At 38.3% G+C, this 19,380-nt stretch overlaps 1 long non-coding RNA gene across 1 annotated transcript in view; it reads left to right on the top strand.

Annotated features, from left to right (window-relative positions):
* LOC146998333 (uncharacterized) overlaps positions 1-19,380 on the top strand; it is a 59,166-nt gene that overhangs the window by 32,625 nt on the left and 7,161 nt on the right. The window lies entirely within an intron of this gene.

The raw sequence follows: 19,380 nt of genomic DNA, 5'->3' as shown, positions 1-19,380 counted from the left end.
CCATATTTTAATTTTGATTTTATTATTTTCCACCTGATTCGTGCGTTATGCTTGATGTTTTTCAAGCAGCTCGAATTGAATTTCAAAGCAATTTCATACGTGCAGCCACGACGGTATAACTTTTTTGGCTATCTCAGTAGTGTCTTGCACGCAATTTTTAATTGTAATACGCATCATTTATAAACTATGTTTCTTATTTATAACCAAGTTCATTGTCGAGTAAGCACATAAAATTTTCTAAATATTTGAAAATTCAGTAGCACGCTCATAGGATAATAAAAACAATTTTCGTTTAGTTGCAGTTTGTTCCTGATGAATAAATGGCCAAAAATAGGTACCCAATGTTCACAAGAGAAATTGGATGGATGAAGTAACATCTAATAAACTTCGAAAAACTAATAATGAAAATGCAAACAAAAATGAACCCACTGGATGTCTTTCTACTTCTAATAAAAATTTGAGTAAATATGTGCTGTTTTTACATGTTGCATTATCAATGGAAAATGATACCAATTGTGCGTTAAATGCAGTGAAAATTTAGTACATGAAAACATGAAACCTGCTAAATTAAAAACACATTTAGAAACTAAACATAAAAATTTAGTAAATAAATCTGAAGAATTTTTTAAGAAATGATCTGAGAGCATAAAAAAAAAAAGTACAATTTGAGAATCGCTCATTCATCCTTTGGCAATTAAAATGACATAAATATTCATGTACTAATGATTTAAAAATAATAGCGTTAACAAGAGATACCGTTTCTCGCCAAACTTCTGTCATATCATGTATTGTAGAAACAATTTCTTTCAAATCAAATACAAAATTTTGTCTTTGCTATACAACTTTATGAAACTATCGACATCATTAAAAATATCTTAATTCATTGCTTATTTGAGATAGGTTTTTGAAGACGACAAAGTAAATTATTTTTTACGCTGTAAAATTTTGGATGGAAAACTGGAGAGAAAATATTTGAAATTATTAACGGATGTTTTCAAAACAAATATTCTTACCTAGACACACTGTGCCGTGATTTGTACTGATGCTGCTGTAGCATTATCAGGTAATAATAAAGAATCCAGAGCGGTTAATAATGAAAACTGCTCTCCATAGGGTATTTAACCATTCTATGACACACAGACAAGCTCTTCTTGCACAGGTTATTTATGAAGAATTGCACAAAATATTGCATGGTGTTATTACTCCAATTAATTAAACTAAAAGGCAAGAGCCTAAACAATCATCTCTTTTTAATACTCTGTATTGAGATAAGTTCTGTGCATGAGAGACATTATTATTACATACCGAAGTCAGCTGGCTGTCACACAGAGAAAAAGCTGCGACGTATTTTCGATTAGAGAAATAAAGTTTACATATTTTTAGAAGATAAACTCATTTAGACGCCATCTTGCGTTACCCTTCAGACTGGCGTTAAGGTATCTGCCTACGTTAAAAAAACGATTTCGGCGAAAAAATTCGATTTTTTTTATTGCCCAATTTGAAAGGTCAATTTTGTAGGATTCCGAAAATGGTTCATTTTTACGTTTGTGATAATTAGAAGAGAAGGTATAGCCAATTAACTGCACTGGAATTGAAAGCAGAAAGACCGGAAGTGCCATTTAAAAGGCTCAACTTAAAAATAAACAATGTTGTTATCCGTGCTTTTTTTTAACTGTTTGTGTGTAAAATTGTGCTAAAACATTTCATTTCAATTCTGGGTACTTTTTTTTGTTTCTGGCAATAATTATTTGCCTTAATTCTTTGAACTGGGACTGGCAACATTGCGGTTTTTTTAACTGGGTTTGGCAACATTGCGATTAGGTATAAAGACCATGTTGCTGGGTGCATATATAGCAGTTTTAATTTTTAATTCAGGGTATCTTGGATTACTTCCTGTGTTTGAACATTTAGATATATCAATTGAACAAGAAATGATTAAAAATTACTTTGGAATTGATAACGAAAGAATAAAGAACTCGAAAATTCATTCGTCGCTCATTTCGAAAATAGCCAGAAAAAAATTAAAATCAAATAGGAAATCAAAATTACTTAAGTATAAAGATATGGAGAGTGTGATGTACAAATGTGGAGAATTTTAAGTGTGTAAATACAACAGAACAGTTTTTCTGTTAATGTGAAATCTTTAAATGCGTTTTCTGAAAAACTAATTTTTCTAGTGTTTTTACATACAAGAAATGTAATTACTCAAAATGTTCTAAAGATATCTCTATTAAATTTCACTAAAATGTTTTCTATATTATTTATTAGGTTTTAAGCTACAATCTAAGTAATATTTATTAATTTAATTGTTTTATAAGTATTTCTACATAAAACGATAAGAAATATTTTACAAAAAACTGTGTTTTTTCATGTAATTACACATATTTTAGTAAATTTTAGAAATATCATATACATTTTAGTTCATAACACAGATAAGTGTTGTAGTAGTATACAGTATAAAAAAAATTGAAATATATGCTGTGAGAAAAAATATACGGCATTTAACGTAAGTGTTAAATTCTCCTAAAAATTTGCATAAAATTGCATATATTTCAAAAATTTATAAAAATATTCCTAAAAATTTACCTATTTTCATGATTTGATATCATATTTTGACTAAATAAATATATATTTCATCAGAATTCTATGTTTTTAAAAAAAAAGTGCTCCGAACGTAGGCAGATACCTTAAAACAACAATGGATGGGAAGTTAAACGTAAACATCACATTTGGAAGTGCCGCCTACTATCACATGGCATATGTGGCGGATATTACAGATCCTTGCATAATCGGATTGGACTTTTTAAGGAAATAAAATTTTTCCTTGGACTTAGAACAACAACAACAACAACAACAACAAAAAAAAAAAAAAAAAAAAAAAAAACAGCTTTTAGTATCTGAGGACATAGCCATCTATTCATCATCAGAAGGATTCTTAACTGAAAACGCCGACGCCTTGTCTGGAAGAACCTGCTTAGATAGCTGCCGATATAGTTCCAGAGTCGGAGCGAAATACAAGGTGCTTAACCCCGTCGCACAAATTACAACATCAACATCGGCTAATTAAGACCCATGGAGTGACAAAGAAGTCAGGAAAATCCAGCTGAAAGATAGCGACATTAAACCCATAATTGACTTAATGAAGTCTGCAAACAGGAAACCTACTAGGCAAAACATTTCGATTACGACTAATTACGTTTTGTCCTACGACAAAACTATATTGGGCTCTATGGGACTCACTCCATATTCGAAACGGCGTCCTGTACGGCAGCTGATACTTCCAAGATCTCGGGTCCCGGACGTCCTTAAAGAACTACTTAGCAGTCCTTCATGAGGCCACTTCGGAATAATGAAGACCTTGCAGAGAGTTCGAAAGTGCTTTTATTGGAGTAATGCAAAGGACGAAGTGCAAAAGTGGTGCCGATTTTGCGATGCCTGTGTAGGTAGGAAGAAAAGCAGCTGAAGTAAGCTGCAACATTACAATGTAAGTAGCGCCTTTTGAATGTATCACATTTGACATCTTGGGACCTCTGCCACAAACTGCTGATGGACACAAATACATTTTAGTTTTCATTGATTGCTTGACCAAGTGGCCTGAAGCATATCCTATTCTGCTGTAACAGTAGCAGAAGTAATGATACAGCATTGGATTTCCAGGTTCGGAGTGCCTCTTCAATTACTTTCCGATCAAGGAAGATATTTTACTTCAGCTGTAATTAAAGAACTTTGCAAGCTACTAGGCATTCACCAAATTCAAAAGACACCATTATATCCCCAGTCAGACGGCATGGTAGAGCGGTTTAATCGAGCCATCTTTCATAACCTCTATAATCCAGAAACCATATGACTGGGTCAAAGAGCTACTTCTCTTTTCGCTGGCTTATCACAGTGCTGTCCACGAGACTACGGGCTATTCTTCATCTCAGATGCTCTTCGGTCCTAAAGTTAATCTGGCTTGTGATCATTTGTTTGGTCGCCCTCTGGACGCGCTTTCATCGCCTGAGGAGTACATTTAACATTCCCAGACCCGGTTTGAAATGATGTATAATTTTGCACAAGAGCGAGTCAAACTGGCGACGGAGAAGGTGAAGAACTGAACGACACGAGACATACAGGACATCGATTCAACGAAGGAGACAAGGTGTGGTTGTGTAATCCTGTTCGACGGAAAGGACTGCGTCCTAAACCATAGTCACCTTGGGATGGTTCTTACACAGCCCTAAACAGGCTGAACGACGTCGTAGTTCGGCTCCTTAAGTCAGCGAATTTAAAGCCTAAAATCGTACATTACGACAGGCTAGTTCCTTACTATGGCCATAGTATGTAGCGTATAAAATATAAATAGTATAAGACCATGGTCCTATTTTTGTTTCTAAATTTGTAAATTTATGCACTCATTTATTGATTTAGTATTTGATTTGTTTTAAGTTTCTTACTGCAATTATTCTTTACGTTGTTTGTTATTCTATTGTAATGTTTATCATTGCATTGATGCCTTAGTTGTAAGAGTGGCTTCCTGCCCAGGGATTGTACTGCCCGAGATGCGCAGTCCTTGGGAAGGGGACAATGTTACGAATTTTATATTTAGTTAGATATTTTTAGTAGAATTTTATTTAAGTTGTCTTATTCCCCCGTGCAATGCAGAGCGTGGCAAATTTTAAGGGAAAGCTATGCCGGAAAAGTAATAATACAAGAACACGTGCATTTAACATTGAATAAATTGATATCTCGGTAATTTGTATCGATAAGAATAAATTTTATTAACCTTTTATCGGACTTGTGCATTCAGCCTATTACGAATCCGCAGGCACGCAACAATGCATTAAATATTGTTGCGTGCCTGCGGATTCGTAATAGACTGAATGCACAAGTCTGATGAAAAGTTAATAAAATTAATTCTTAGCTCAATAAAACGAAATGCTGAAAATATTCCTCACAGATATTCGCACAATATCATACAGTAGTTATATTTTAAACTATTAAAACGTTAAATAGAACTCCATTCAAAACGCAGAGAAAGCTAATCCGATCTCACCTCGAACTCGTTACAGTAAACAACAACATTTATCTAAAAAACTAATAAACAACTGAACAGAGATGTTTTACTCCGGCTTTTATAAGCTTTTTAATCATGCACGAGAACATTCTGGTATTTTCTTGAGGTTTCTGGAAAGCAAAAGAGTACAATTACAAGATATCTATTTATTAACTGTTAAATGCGCGTGCTCTTGTATTTTTATCTTTTCGATGTAGTTTTGTCTTAAAACTCGTCACGCGTTGCATTGCACGGGGAAATAAAACAATTTTAATTATAATTCAACTAGGAATAGCAAATTTAATACAAAATGCGTGACAATATTATGTGTGAAATGTAAATAATCTTACATTGTTATCAAATCGGGGTCTTCAGACAGTGCCTAGAAATTAAAAATTTACATGCAAAAAAAATTCAAAAAGAAAAAATGGTAAATTCATTTTCAAAAATAAAAATCGGGTTCAAATAAAACATACTTTCATTTGATGCTCATTAAAAATAAATTCGCTTAGTAGACATCGTGAGGAAAAAAACAAAATGCCGCAGAAAATCACATAAAGTAAAAAAAAACGTTTCTGTTGAAACAACCAGAGTGGAATAGTTTGCAATCGGTGAAAGAGAGCGAATATTATAGGGGAAGTACTTTTCTCGGCAAGAAACAAACTCGCTGATTGGTGGAAATAAGAAGGATATTGTTAGCGAGCGTTGCCATCTAAAATACAACTATCGTATGAAGTCATTCAAACATGTCAATGCCATTTCCGGTTGACACGTGATTCCAAAATGGTGGCGACTGCTCCTCTTTTCCGTGACGTCATTTCCGCTGGCTGAGGACCTGAGGTTACTATTCATATGCTTGAAAATACAGAACAGTGGTTGGGCATGTCTTGGACATTGGATTATTGTATTACTTTTTTATTCTGAGATTTATCGCAAATATTATTGTTACGAATTTGGTATTTAAAAAGCTAATGTTAGTTCAATTATAAATTAAATGGTTTTATTTCTCGCGCAGTGCAGCGCGTGACGAATATTAAAAGAAAGCTAAGCAGAAAAATTGAAAATACAAGAGCGCGTGCATTAAATAAATAAATATCTCTTTTTGATTTCGAGAAAGTACTGGAAAATTCTAGCGCGTGATTTTAAAATCTTATAAAAGGAGAAAAACATTTCAGTTTGCAGTAGGTAGTACAGTAGTACGTAGTGCAGGAGAAGTTCGATACGAAAGTTGTTTGAGTTCGTATTATTATTTTCTCTACAAGTGTGATTCTAAAATTTAGGAAGTGAAGGAAATTTATTTATAAATAGTAAGTGTTTTTTGTTGGTCTCTTTCGAGAGGTGTACTTGGAGTAGCTCATCTGGAAAAGTTCGTGAGTATATTTTTTATTTCTACGCTTTCATTATGGGCATTGTCTTGTACATCGATAGGATAGCTTGACTTGGTAAATATGGATAAGATAAATGATTTAGCAATCCTTAATAAGCGCGATATTGTTGAGAATATTCTTAAACATGGCACGATTGAGGATTGTAGGCAGATTATGTCTGAATTTAACTTAGAGTTTAACACGCTTAGAAATGGCTTACGGAAAATCACCCCAGAAATGGAGCAATGGCTCCAAAAAACCTATGCAGAGCTTGAGAAGTGTGTAGCGAGTAAACAAACTGCAGGAGATTCAGTGCAAAATATCTGCGGTAGCATCCCGTTAGTTAATACTAGCAATGATTCGACATCTAATCAAACTACAAAGCAACCCAAACCAGTTTCAAATGTTATTCAGGAAATAAGCAAAATAAATAATTATAATGAAAAATGGATTACACCCAAAAAATACCACAAACACACACTTAGTGAAAGCAGCAACGCTTCAATGACGTCAACCAAAAATAAATACGCTTCACTAAAAATAGATGATAAAATGGACACTACAAATGTTAGTTCGCTAAACTCACAAGAAGACAGTACTAATAATGAAGGTGATTTCATTACGCCCAACAAAAAGGCTAACAGAATTCCGCCGATTATCATTTCAGATGTCACGGACTGGAAAGCCCTCAAAGATAATATTAAGCAATTTACCATATCTATGGAATGTGTACAGAAAGGTGGTGATATCCATATTAAAGTTAAATCGGACACTAAGTATCGTGAAGTCACGAGATACCTAGACGAAAAGGAAATTCCTTACCATACCTTTCCTCTCCCTCAGGATAAACCGATAAGAGTTGTAATCAAAAAATTATCTGTTCACACCAAACCCGAGGACATTATGGAAGAACTAATAGATAATAACATCCCGGTTAAAACAGTAAGACAAGTTACCAAGAAAATAGACAATGAAATTGTCAAACTACCCACTTTCATGGTTGAAGTCAAACGCAGCATAGAAGGCAAGAAAATATACAACATAACGCATATTCTAGATTTGGCTGTTAAAATTACTCCCTTCAGACCCACTCCAGGACACAAACAGTGTCACCACTGTCAGAGGTATGGCCACAATCGTGCTCACTGTAAGCACAAGCCCAGGTGTTTAAAATGCGGGCAAAACCATATTACTACTACATGCACAAAAGACAGAAACTTACCCGGCAAATGTTGCCTCTGCGGAGGCCCCCACATTAGTTCGTACCGTGGTTGCGAAATGCATCCGGATAACTTGAAAAGAAAAATTTCAGAAAAAGAATTCCAAAAAGAAGCGAGAAAAACTTCAAAAAATAGTCCCCCTGATATCAACTTAGAAAATTTCCCACCTCTGCCAAGAAGAAACATAACCCAAAATAGCAGTGAAAATGTTAATGAGCAGAATGCTTCATCCACCAATCAGGACGCAGCTGTCGAAAGTGAGAACTTAGGCTCCGTTTCCGATTTCATAATTTGGCTGAAGAAATTATTCCTGCAAGGAAAAAATCTCTTCGAGCTGTTCTTAAAATCTAAATCAATATTGGAAAAAATCCAAGTCGGCTGGGAAGCCTTTGAACTTTTATCAAGCATCAATTATGAATTTTAACCACATTAACGGTAATTCAAGAACTCACCTCACTGCCCCCAGCAGTTTAAACCTCGCATTTTTTAATGCCAACGGTATTCGTCACAAGAACGTTGAAGTTGCAAACTTCCTTAATCACCATAATATTGATGTGTTTCTAGTGAATGAAACTTGGCTCAGACCTAATGATAAGTTCAAGATCAATGGTTACAACGCATTCAGGACGGACAGAGACCATAACAGGGGCGGCGGTACTATGATATTAATTAAAAGGCATCTGCACGCCAACGAGTTTAATATTCCCAATAGCAGCACCATTGAAACCACTGCGATCGTTGTGCATTCGCGCACAAATGAGCCAATTGTCATCATCTCGGCTTATAATCCCCCCAGAAACATTCTCACCAACAATGACTTGCAAATTTTTAACAATATCACTCACCCTGTTATTATAGCAGGGGACCTGAATTCTAAACATCATAGCTGGAATTCTCAAAGAAATAACACAAATGGCAACAAACTTTATAGCTATGCTCTTACGAATGACCTTAGAATTTTTGGACCAACGGAACCTACCAGGTATCATCATACAGGCAGCTCGGATGTTCTCGACATTGTTATTACAAAAAACATCCAGCAAATCCCTTTCCTACAGGTGATTAATCAATTAACCTCTGACCATCTCCCTGTTAAATTTACTTACCATGGCTTTGAGAAGACCTTGCCTTTAAAGAAAATTATAAACTGGCAGAAATTCAATAATTCTCTGGAACAATTACCTGCACACCCGGCTCTTGCTGATATTGTAGACATTGAGTACAATATCACAAAGATCAATAGTAAAATTAAGAAAGCCCTTGATGATTCCACCAAATTCAAAGATTATAAGAAAGACAAGCTCCCCGACCACATCATTGAGAAAATAAAAGACAAAAACCGCACAGCAAAAATATGGCGAAGAACAGGCGATCCCACTGTTAAAAGAAATCTGAACAGAAAAATTAGGAACAAGACCCTCCTCCTAGAGTACAGATCAAATTGTTGGGACCATTTCTTAGACTCCATGGATTTCTCTCCAAATACAGTCTGGCGTATTGGAAATTCCTTAAGGAATAATAATAACAGAAATATTGGTCCTCTCCACACCAGTAGTGGAATTGCTTATTCTGAACATGACATGGCTGAAGCCCTTGCGCAGCATCTAGAAAAGACTTTCACCAATCATGCCTCTAATAATGATGAGACAGATCAAGAAGTCGATAATTTCATTAACCACCTAGCTGACAGAAATTGTAATAATCACTTCAACCCAACTTCTCCAACAGAAATAAGTAATATAATTAGCAACTTGAAGTCCAGGAAAGCTCCCGGCTACGATAGCATCACCAATACGGTTCTCAAAGCTCTCCCAAGAACCTACATAGTCCTCATTACAAACATAGTCAATGCTTGTATGAGGCTCAATTACTTTCCGCAACAGTGGAAGCACGCGCAGATAATTACGTTTGTCAAGCCGGGGAAAAACCCAAAGGACTTAAACTCCTACCGTCCGATCAGCCTTCTCCCCAGTTTGGGAAAGGTATTTGAGCGTGTGCTCCAAAAGAGATTAACTCAACATCTAGAGGATAAGATAATTATATGTAAAGAGCAGTTTGGTTTTAGAGCCGGTCATAGTACCGTGCACCAACTACTCAACGTTACAGAATTTATTGCAGACTCCTTCGCAAAAAAGAACACAATCGCCAGCTGCTTTCTAGATCTAGAAAAAAGCATTTGACAAGGTGTGGCATGAGGGTCTCCTCTACAAGCTGCACCTTGTTCATCTGCCCATCAGTTTTATTAAGCTCATGAAAAGCTATCTTAAAAACAGGACCTTTCAGGTAAAAATTAATGACTCTCTCTCTTCAAGAAAAAGAATTAAAAGCGGAGTGGCTCAAGGAAGCGTTCTGGGACCGCTTCTGTTTAATATCTACACGAACGATATGCCGGTTCCTTTGAATGCAAAAGTAGTAAAATATGCCGACGACACAGCAATTTTAACCAAGTCGCTAAAACCTCAGCTCGCTGTAGATAAACTTGAAAGCGCAGTAAATATCATAGCACACTATTATGATTCATGGAAATTAAAAGTAAATCCGTCAAAGAGCCAAATTCTCCTTTTCAGACGTCATCAGAAGTTCACTCCTGTGAATGTAAATATAAAAATTAATGATCAAGCCCTAGCAATTGTTTTAAGTACCAAGTATCTAGGAGTGGTCTTCGACTCACAGCTGTTATTCAAAGAACACACGGAGTATGCCTTGCGCAAAGCCACCGCTGCTAAAATGTCTCTTTACCCTTTAATAAGAAGAAATGCTAAATTAAATATCAGTCTCAAGAAGAAGATCTATACCAGCTTAATAAGACCCACCCTACTTTATGCAGTGCCTATCTGGGCCACTGTGTACAAGACTTATAGACATAAACTACAGGTCTTTCAGAACAAAATACTCAGACAAATTGTTGACTCCCCATGGTTCGTACGTAACCTGCAGATACATAAAGAACTAAAAATAAGACCCATAGCTGATCAAATTCTCACCACGAGCCACAATTTCTATGCTAAAATAGAACTTTCTCAATACGAACATATCCGTGATCTGATAAATTATGATCCTACTATAGAAATTGCAGCAAAACGCCCAAGAGGCATCTTCCATAACAGTAAATGGTGAAATGTGTATATATTGTACATAGTACTATTATCTTTATTTTATCTTCATTGTGTCATTTTACCAGTGTCTTTGAAACTTTATAGACTTATGGACATGATCCGTGTACCTGGATCTTCAAAGCACTGACCTAATATTTGTCATTTTCGTAATCTTCTTATTGTTATATCAGAGACTTTGTAATATTGTGGACTTATGGACATGATCCGTGTACCTGGATCTTCAAAGCACTGATCTTATATTTGTCATTTTCGTAATCTTCTTATTGTTATATCAGAGACTTTGTAATATTGTGGACTTATGGACATGATCCGTGTACCTGGATCTTCAAAGCTCTGATTATTTATTGCTAGTGTAAAATGTTTTTCACCATTTGCTACTTCGCTCAAATACCGCCGTCCCTATATGTACATAGTGTATAGTTTCAGTAACTCATGTGCCTCAGTGTTGTACAAGAACTTTAGTGTTTAATTTCTCAGACCAAGACTTCACTGAATTGTGATATCTACTATTTCAAGATGCATTGGCTGTGGACAGTTCACGGGAGGGTGACCCCCACGTGACTACCACTGTCCAATCTGTGTTTTACAGCAAGGATGAATTTGAATATTTTGTTTAGCTAATCTGTTGCACTTAGTTGTGCCATTTGCTTTCATTTAGATCGCGATATTAGTTTAATTATTCCAATCTGGATAACCTGTTTCAAAACTTGATAATTATTAATATATCCAATATTTCTAATTGCACGCTTAAGCTGCTTTGCTCGGAGTGTGAACTTAGGTGGGTCACCACTCACGTGACAGGCTCCTGCCAATCATCTCCGTCCACTCCACCTACATTTCACAAAATTTGACAAGTTTCGCCTAGTTGGCGCGGCGTAAATCGCCTTAAGTACCAACGCCTTAGGGCAAATTACCAACAGAGACGGTTAAAGTAGCGGTTGGCTACTAATTGCCGCCTAGCCATTGACTCGATTTCGATTTCAGTTTGCAATAGTTGCTTAGTTTGTTGTTGTTTAGAAAACTGCTCTTGTTGATTGTAGCGAATTCGCGGATTAGCGTTCTTTAGCTGTTTTGAATTACGTTCTATTGAACATTTGAGTAGTTAAAAGATAACTACTGTGAGATATTGTAATACTGCATGATAATTTGAGAAAATTTAAGCATTTTTGTTGTGATAATAATAAATTTTTGTTCATTTTTCATCGGACTTGTGCATTCATTTCATAACGAACCCGTACGCACGCAACAATTTTTGGTGTCAGGAGTGGGGTTTGAATGCCAATAACAAGAGCGATGGAAGAGCAATTAAGGCAGTTGATCTCAGCCTTTGCCTCGTTGAAAGAACATATGAAATCTAATCAGGAAAGGATTGAAGCGGGACAAGAATCCGTTAAGGAAGAGATGAAGGCCGTTCAAGCTGGTCAATTAACTTTTAAAGACGAAATAAAAGCCGTACAAGTAAAGATTGAAGAAAGTCAATACGAAATGAAAAGAGAAATTGCCTGCATAATAGAAACCAAATTCGATGCTATGGAAGGCAGAATAGATGTGGTTGAAAATAAAGTTGGGTAAATTGAAGAAAAAGTTTCTTCCGTAAAAGTTCAAATTGAAAAAAGAGTTTCTTCGGTGAAAGAAGAAATAGAAGAAAGAGTTTCTTCTGTAAAAGACCATATAGAAGAGCGAGTTTCTGCTGTCGAGCAACAAATTGATGATAGGGTTTCAGCCGTTGCGAAAGAAGTTGACACTTTAAAGAAGAGCATAGCGAACGAAAGAAGCAATTCTGAGGGTTTTAAATTCTTACCGATGCCTGCTCGTCCATCTCTGAAGCTATCCACATATGATGGGAAGACATCCTGGCAAGTGTATAAAACACAATTTTCTATCGTTTCGGATGCGAATGGATGGGATTTCCAAACTAAGGCCTGCCATCTCGCCGCTTCTCTGAGAGCAGATGCAGCGGATATCCTGCAGACACTTCCAGAAAACCAAAGACTTGACTTCGAAGCTTTATCCGGCGCATTGGAGCTGCGCTTTGGCGAGAAATGTTTAAAAGACTACAGCAGGCTTCAATTAAAATCCCGTCAACAGAAGCCCACCGAATCACTCCAGAAACTCGCCACAGATGTTGAAAGGCTGTCCCACCTCGCTTTTACGGAGTGCCCGAGAGAAACGATGGAAATCCTGTCCCTGCAGTACTTTATCGATGGCATCCGGGATCCCGAAATACAGAAGGCTCTACGAATGGCGGATGTTAAAGATTTGAAAAGCGCTTTAGTGTACGCCATGAAATTCGAAGCAGCCCAGCAAGCCACTCGTCGAGACCGCCACCCCGTGAGAGCTGCTCAAGTCCAGCAGCCAGAGAATCAAGTCACTGCTCGTCTAGACGATTTAACTAGACAACTCAACGCCTTGAGACGGAACATTGGTGATAAGAAACCGACCGTTAGGTGCTGGAACTGCGGTGCTGAAGGACACATACGACGAAACTGCAGAACACCCCAGGGCACGGATGTTAAGACCGCTCGTAGCAAGCAGCAGGGAAATTAATTAGTGGCCATCTAGTGGGGCGGAGGTTGCCAGATAATGAAAAGCCCCAGTTTAAAGCGCTTCAGATTTCTGCAGTGAGAGGCAACAGTAATGGACTTTTTATAATAGGACATATTAATGGAGTTCCCTGCAATATGACAATAGATACAGGAGCCAACGTTACCATCATCCGAAAAGATTTGGCTCAACAATTGGGAAGCAAACTTATCTGGACGCCGCCCTGCGTTACCCTCCAGACTGTGTCCGGTGAGAAGATCGAAATCGCGGGGAAAGTGAACGTTAATATCACGTTTGGAAGTGCCGCTTACCATCACATGGCATATGTAGCAGACGTTAAAGATCCTTGCATACTCGGATTAGACTTTTTAATGAAATATAATTTTTCCTTGGACTTTAAAAATAATGAATTGCATTCTGCGTCTGAGGACATAACGTTATTTGGAATTAATAATGAAGAAGTTAAATCTGTCCACAGAATCATAGCACAAGACAATATCACAATACCGGCAAGAACAGAAATTTTACTCCCTGGATCTATAGCCGAAAACAGAGATTTTCGCTACGGCATCATAGAATATCCCAATAACTGTAATAGCCCGAAAGGAGTACTAGTAGCCTCAACACTCGTCGACCTATCGAGAATGGTTATTCCTGTGAGAGTTGCCAATGTAACTAAGAAGGCGAGAGTTATTAAGAAAGGCGACGTGGTTGCAGCATGTACTCCAGTAACCAGCGTTGAAAGAAAGAGCAACATCCCAGAACCCGTGTCCTCAGAGAGCATTACATCGGAGTTATTGCAGAATGCGCAATTAAACGATGAAGAGAAGAATGCTGCAGATCGCGTCATTAAAGATCTTCAAGTTGTTTTCTCCCGCTCGTCTTCTGACGTGGGTCGAACTAGTTTGACACAACATAGAATCGATACCGGCGATCATCACCGATCAAGCAACATCCAAGACGCCTACCGTTTGCTAAACAGGAAGAGGTACGAACACTTTTAAAGGATATGGAAGAAAGCGATGTTATCGAGCCTTCAGCAAGTCCATGGGCATCTCCCATCGTTCTCGTCAGAAAGAAAGACGGCTCAACAAGATTTTGCGTTGACTATCGCCGGTTGAATGAGGTTACGAAGAAAGACAGTTACCCTCTTTCTAGAATTGACGACATTTTGGACACTCTTTCTGGGAGCAAGTGGTTCTCAACACTTGATTTAAAGAGTGGGTATTGGCAGGTAGAAATACACCCTGATGACTGAGAAAAGACGGCATTTACTACGGGACAAGGGCTTTGGCAATTCAAGGTGATGCTGTTTGGACTGTGTAATGCGCCGGCAACATTCGAACGTCTTATGGAGACTGTTTTGAAAGGCCTTTCCTACGAAGCCTGCCTGATATACCTGGACGACATCATCATCGTCGGAAAGAGTTTTGAAGAACATTTAGAAAATTTTAGGAAGGTGCTTCAGAAACTGAAAGAAGCCAATCTGAAGCTGAGTCCCGCTAAATGCAAATTATTCTGAAAGGAAGTGACTTATCTGGGATATGTCATCTCTGCAGAAGGTGTACGCACGGATCCTGAAAAGGTATCAGCGGTTAAATCCTGGACACGTCCCGAAAATGTCCATCAGCTGAGAAGCTTCCTAGGGCTTTGCACCTACTATAGGAGATTCGTGAAGGACTTTTCTTCCATCGCAAGACCCCTTCACAAGCTGACAGAGAGCAAGCAAACGTTCTTGTGGACAAAAGAATGCGAGGATGCATTTAACAACTTACAGGAAGCTTTAACATCTGCTCCAATCCTGACGTATCCTCAGCTCGATAGACCATTTATTCTCGACACCGACGCGAGCAATGAAAGTGTCGGTGCGGTTTTGTCCCAAGAAATAGACGGCCAAGAACGTGTAGTAGCGTACTGGAGCAAGTGCCTGTCTAAACCGGAGAGGAATTACTGTGTCACCAGGAAAGAGTTGCTCGCCATATTCAAAGCTGTAGAACATTTCCATCATTATCTATACGGCAGAAAATTCCTCCTCCGCACGTCATCGAAAGGGATCATCACACGGGAACGCCGACGCCCTGTCTAGAAGACCTTGCCCAGAAAGCTGCCGATATTGTTCCAGGGTGGAAGCGAAATACGAGCTGCTGACTTCGGTCGCAAGACAAATTACAACATCAACATCGGCTGATCGAGACCCGTGGAGTGATGATGAAGTCAGGAAAGACCAGCTGGAAGACCGCGACATTAAACCCATACTTGATTTAATAGAGTCATCAAACAGAAAACCTACATGGCAGGACATTTCTATCTGTAGTCCTACAACAAAACAATACTGGGCACTCTGGGATTCACTTCACATTCGAAACGGCGTCTAATACCGGAAATTCGAGTCGGATGATGGGAAGACGTTCCGATGGCGACTGATACTTCCAAGATCCCGGATTCCTGATGTCCTCAAAGAACTACATAACAGCCCTACGGGAGGTCACTTTGGAATTAGGAAGACCTTACAGAGAGTTCGTGAGCGCTTTTACTGGAATAATGCAAAGGATGACGTGCAAAAGTGGTGCCGATCTTGCGATGCCTGTGCAGGTCGGAAAGGACCAAGGAAACGCAGCCGAGGCAAGCTGCAACGTTACAACGTAGGTGCGCCGTTTGAACGTATCGCCTTTGACATCTTGGGACCTCTGCCACGAACTGCTGATGGTAACAAATACATACTCGTTGTCATTGACTACTTCACCAAGTGGCCTGAAGCGTATCCTATTCCTAATCAAGAGGCTGTTACAGTAGCTGAGGTGATGATACAGCACTGGATTTCCAGGTTCGGGGTGCCTCTTCAGTTACATTCCGATCAGGGAAGGAATTTTACCTCGGTAGTAATCAAAGAACTATGCAAACTACTCGGCATTGACAAAACCCAAACGACGCCATTACATCCCCAGTCGGACGGCATGGTAGAGAGGTTCAATCGAACCATCCTTAATAACCTCTCATTAGTGGTTTCCAGAAACCAGCAGGAATGGGACAAGAAATTACCACTCTTTTTACTGGCTTACCGCATTGCTGTTCACGAGACTACCGGCTGTTCCCCATCACAGATGCTCTTCGGTCGTGACCTTCGTCTGCCTTGTGATCTATTGTTTGGTCGCCCTCCGGATTCCCCTTCATCGTCTGAGGAATATATTCAAGATCTCCAGGCCCGGTTTGAAGTGATGCACAACTTTGCACGAGAGAGAGTCAACTTGGCGACAGAGAAGATGAAGACCCGCTACGACACAAGAGCTACTGAACATCAATTCCACGAAGGAGACAAGATGTGGTTGTGGAATCCGACTCGACGGAAAGGACTTTGTCCGAAATTACAGTCACCTTGGGACGGCCCATACACAGTCCTAAATAGGCTGAATGACGTCGTGGTTCGGATTCATAAGTCTTCGAACTCTAAACCTAAAGTCGTTCATTACGACAGGTTAGCTCATTACTATGGCCATAGTACGTAATGTAAACAATTGTAAATAGTATAAGACCACGGTCCTTTTTGTTTTTAAATGTATATTTGATTTGATTTGTATTTAGTATTTGATTTGCATTTAGTATTTGATTTGTATTTGATAGCATTTGATTTGTTTTATTTATTGCATTTATTGTTCATGTTGTTCATTATTGTAATGTAATGCTTATTAATGCATGTATGCCACAGTTGTAAGTTTAGCTTCCTGTCCAGGGATTGTACTGCCCGGGACGTGCAGTCCTTGGGAAGGGGGCAGTGTTACGAATTTGGTATTTAAAAAGCTAATGTTAGTTCAATTATAAATTAAATGGCTTTATTTCTCGCGCAGCGCAGCGCGTGACGAATATTAAAAGAAAGCTAAGCAGGAAAATTGAAAATACAAGAGCGCGTGCATTAAATAAATAAATCTCTCTTTTTGATTTCGAGAAAGTACTGGAAAATTCTAGCGCGTGATTTTAAAATCTTATAAAAGGAGGAAAACATCTCAGTTTCCAGTAGTTGCTTAGTTTGTTGTTGTTTAGAAAACTGCTCTTGTTGATTGTAGCGAATTCGCGGATTAGCGTTCTTTAGCTGTTTTGAATTACGTTCTATTGGACATTTGAGTAGTTAAAAGATAACTACTGTGAGATATTGTAATACTGCATGATAATTTGAGAAAATTTAAGCATTTTTGTTGTGATAATAATAAATTTTTGTTCATTTTTCATCGGACTTGTGCATTCATTTCATAACGAACCCGTACGCACGCAACATTATTATATCGATTTTATATAGTATATTATTATATCGATTTTATATATTTCAAAGGGGCAATTTGCCCAGGACTATTAATTTCATTTTTGCATTTTGCATCGATTCACGATAAGCGTTGTTCCACTTTTCAAATTCTTGTCACCAAATATTATCACCCTATATTATATTAAAAAAAAACTGAACTCAGTGGCGTAACAGCCCTAATGGCCCAAGGCCTGCAGTGCCCGAAATCTGCTTTCTTGACCGTGGGCCCTGGGATACGTAAGCATATGCCCAAGTGGTCAGCTTGTCGCAGGTACCCCAGAGTTTAGTCCCCCAAGCAAACTTGGTATTAATTTATCGACCCAAGTGATGGAAATCAAGGAATGAAAGGCTGAGTCGACCTTGCCCAGCCCGGGAGTCGAACCCCGGACCTGTTGTGCTGTTGCGCGATGCGCTAGCCATTGCGCCACCGGGCCTCATATTATATTTAAAGAAATTAAACAAGGAAGAATCTGCATAAATGTATGTATGTTTCTAGCATTGTAATAAAAAATAACGGTACCTAAAGCCATCGGTATTTGAATAGCATAATCTTCCATAGAATATGGGTATGTGGAAGCCTTGATTTGAATTTGAAATTTGTTTTATTATCGATTTCATATTTTGTAACACTTCAACGAATCTTTGATTAACAAACTAAACAATTTCAAAGCGAACAATGGCAACACTGCACGAAAAAAAAAAAAAAATTATCTGCAGCGCGCGAGATTCTGCATCGGAAATTCTAAAGATAGGCTCATTTTAGAATTATTTTGCGATATTGCTGGTGAACTGAATTTTATGGTTTGAGTACGTAGTACGTGATATTTAATAAATAAAGGTAACACAAAATGTTATAAAAACTCTCCTTTAGACGTAATTTAAAATTTGAAACCTTTCAGATTTTTATTTTTATTTATTTATTTATTTATTTATTTATTTGTTAATATATTTTTTGGTCTCCCAATTTATATATACATTTTTGATGAAAATAACATCAGAATATTTTTAGGAATATGAGGAGAAATACATGAAAGTTTCCATCTAAATGCATACATGAAGAAATGTTTATAGTAAGGATGTTTGAATACAGCTATGATTCATGGAAATGTCGTTTTAAGGCAAATGACCAGGAATTGCGATCATAAAGCTCATTTCTAGTGCGCAATTCGCAAATTATAAAACCGGTAACAAAGGCGGAAATTTTATCTTTTTTTGTTGCTGCCATTGTAATTCCGTAAAGAAGCAACTAAAGATGCTATTACGACGATATCGAAGACCCGTACGGACGACCAAACGACTTCAAACGTGGTTGCATTGTAGGGTGTCATACCGAGCAATAGTCCGCCACCCACAGATACTGCTGTGCAAAGATGTTGGCAGCAATGTTTGCTACAAGGCAATTGCTGATGAAATGAAGGCTCTGGAAGGCCAAGGAGCACAAATGCGAGGCAAGATAGGATGATTGTTCGCCAGGCCCGAACCGCCCTCAACGGTATCATTGTCGACTATTCAACGCACTACTGCCACATCTATACCTACCGTGGTACCGTGCCCCATCTCACGGCGCTTGTCTGAGGCGGGGTTATCCTCAAAGAGGCCTTTAAGACGTTTGCCTTTGACCCCACAACATCAGCGGAGTCGTCTAGAATGGTGTCGCAGCCGATCCCCATGGCTGCCATCAGACTGGCTTCGCATAGTGTTCAGCGATGAATCCCGCTTCACTCTTGAAGCAGATGACCACCGTGTTCGTTTCTGAGATGACCACCGTGTTCGAGGACGGGGCCAGCGGCCCCAATCATCCTTTGTC

The sequence above is a fragment of the Stegodyphus dumicola genome, chromosome 3 (assembly GCF_044657685.1).
Source record: "Stegodyphus dumicola isolate Sdum_Otavi_A_Nest chromosome 3, ASM4465768v1".
Lineage (NCBI taxonomy): Eukaryota > Metazoa > Arthropoda > Arachnida > Araneae > Eresidae > Stegodyphus > Stegodyphus dumicola.
The sequence above is the reverse complement of the archived record's forward strand: the minus strand, read 5'-3'. Positions and strand labels throughout refer to the sequence as shown.